Genomic DNA, 2,479 nt, shown 5'->3' on the forward strand with positions numbered 1-2,479 from the left:
AATAGAGAGTCCATATTCAAATACCTCCTGGTTGTTTGAGAGATATTCTTTATCGAAACAGATTTTTTGTGTGTGTTTATTTTATTCATAGTGCATCCTAGTTAAGTAGCCTAATAACATGTTTAATACTTCTGGTCTACATCCTTGTTTGTTGCATAATGCCTGAGCTTTTAAAAGTTTGCACGTGTCCATTCAAGGAACAAGAATTGGTCTCTATTTGTGTAGAGCACAGGAAGGCGGAGTATCAGAAATAGAAGGAGGATATGTAATGTGCAGGCAATTGCCTCTATGGCCATCTACATGTGCCTGCTTTGCCATGACACCATAAGAACTGGATGCTGTGTGGCCACCATTACTGATCATTTTAACCAAAGATTTTATATAAGAATCCTGATGACGGTGGGGGAGGGGGAGGTTACTAAACAAAATTTCACATTTTCATAAATTTCAGACTTGCTGGAACTATGATGCTTAGATAAACCCCTGAAACTATTGCCTGGAAGTAACCTTTAAACCTTAAACCAGAAATATCCTCTGAAGTCTTCAAAACCAAAGAGTAGCTTAGTGTAATTAGGGTGAAAAGGTCTGCATTATGTTCTTCTTCCTCTATTTTAATCATTATATTTAGGGCTCTCACAGGTCATATCACACTCCATAGGTACATCCATTATGTCAAGCACAGTTGTACATTTGTTGCCATCATAATTTTCAAAACATTTGCTTTCTACTTGAGCTCTTGGTATCAGCTAATTTTGCATTATATTCATTGAAGAATTACCTCCATGGGCAAAACTGACAACAGCAATTCCAAAGATGAGACAGGGATGTTTGGGGACATTAAGTTATGTTAATGAAGGAGGAACAACTCGGAAAAGGAGGGTGAACCGGTTGCACAATTGAGGAAGATGATCGATGTTACTGAGCTGTACATGTGGAACTGTTGGATTAGGGATATGTGTCCTTTATGTATTTTCAACAACAACAAAACATTTAAAAAAAGAAAGATTCTTGGACTGCATGTTCTTTTACTCGTAATTTACAACCATCTTCTATGATCACTACCACTTTTTTCATGATATAATGTAATTATAATAGGTAGGGATTAGGATAAAATTAATGTGAAGTTTATATTCTTTAGATTTATTTTATCCTATTGACATTGAGTCTACGCGCGGTACTTAACCCCGAAAGGTTTTTTTTTCAAAGCTATGTATTTAACTGTTTTACCAGACAACCTAATCACCTTCAAATTACTCTCCATTACACTTAAAATATTTGTCACATCTATTATTCCATTCTTAGAAACATTTTTCAAACTCATCTATTGGATGGCTGAAAGCACCTCCCTCATTTTTTTCTTCACCTCTTTTGTTTAATCATTTTATTGGGAGCTCTTACAGATAATTATAACAATCCATAATTCAGTTTGATCAGGCATAATTATACAATTGCTGTCACCATCATTTAAAAAATATTTTCTTTTTTCTTGAACTCTTTGGTATCAGCTCCCCTTTGTCCTCCACCTCCCCTCCCCTACCTCCAGAAACCTTTATTATGTATATTATTTAAATATAAAGTACATAATGTATAAATATATTTAAATATAATATATATATTTGCCCTATCTTACCATCCAATGTATCTGTTCACCTACAATTTTGTTATTTGTTCTCTTCAAGTGGGGTTGTACAGTCATCATTGCTATAAGTTCTCCCTTCTCCCCCTTTCTCCCCCTTCCCTTCCCCTCAGGAATTCATTACTTCCATTATTGTTTCTGAAGGGTTTATTTATCTTGGATTTCATGCATCAAATGACCTTAATTATGCAAATACACAGGTCTCATAAGATTAATGAGGTAAAACTAAGACTATAATAGTGGTGGAAGGAAATATTAAAGAACTAGAGGATAGTTATGTGTTTTTTCAGTGCTATACTGCACCCTGGACATATCATCCCTTCCATGTGGCCCTTCTGTGAGAAACTGTCCAATTACCTTCCAGAGGGGTTGTGGGTCTCCACTTTGTCTATGCTCTTTCATGTCAATTTGATTGCTTATTTTTAAAGTTCTAATACCTATTCCTGTCGACATCTCATGGTCACACAGGCTGGCGTGTTTCTTCCATGTGGGCCTTGTTGCTTACCTGCTAGATGGCCACTCGTTTAACGTCAAGCCTTTAAGACCCCAGACACTATTTTTTTTAATAGCTGGGCAACATCAGCTTTCTTCACCACATTTGCTTACGTACCTATTTTGTCTTCAGCAATTGTGTTGGGAAGGTGAGTATTGCCACATTATTAGAGCAAGCTATTCTTGTGCTGAGGTTTGATTTAAGTAGAGGCCCAAAGTCCACCTTCTTACACACACACACACACACACACACACACACACACACTGCATTTATATACCTATATATACTTTTTACTTTCTTTTTTCATTCCTCTTGCCCCACTATCATGTTTATTCCTCATTCACCCTCAG

Source organism: Tenrec ecaudatus, chromosome 9 (assembly GCF_050624435.1).
Source record: "Tenrec ecaudatus isolate mTenEca1 chromosome 9, mTenEca1.hap1, whole genome shotgun sequence".
NCBI classification, from domain to species: domain Eukaryota; kingdom Metazoa; phylum Chordata; class Mammalia; order Afrosoricida; family Tenrecidae; genus Tenrec; species Tenrec ecaudatus.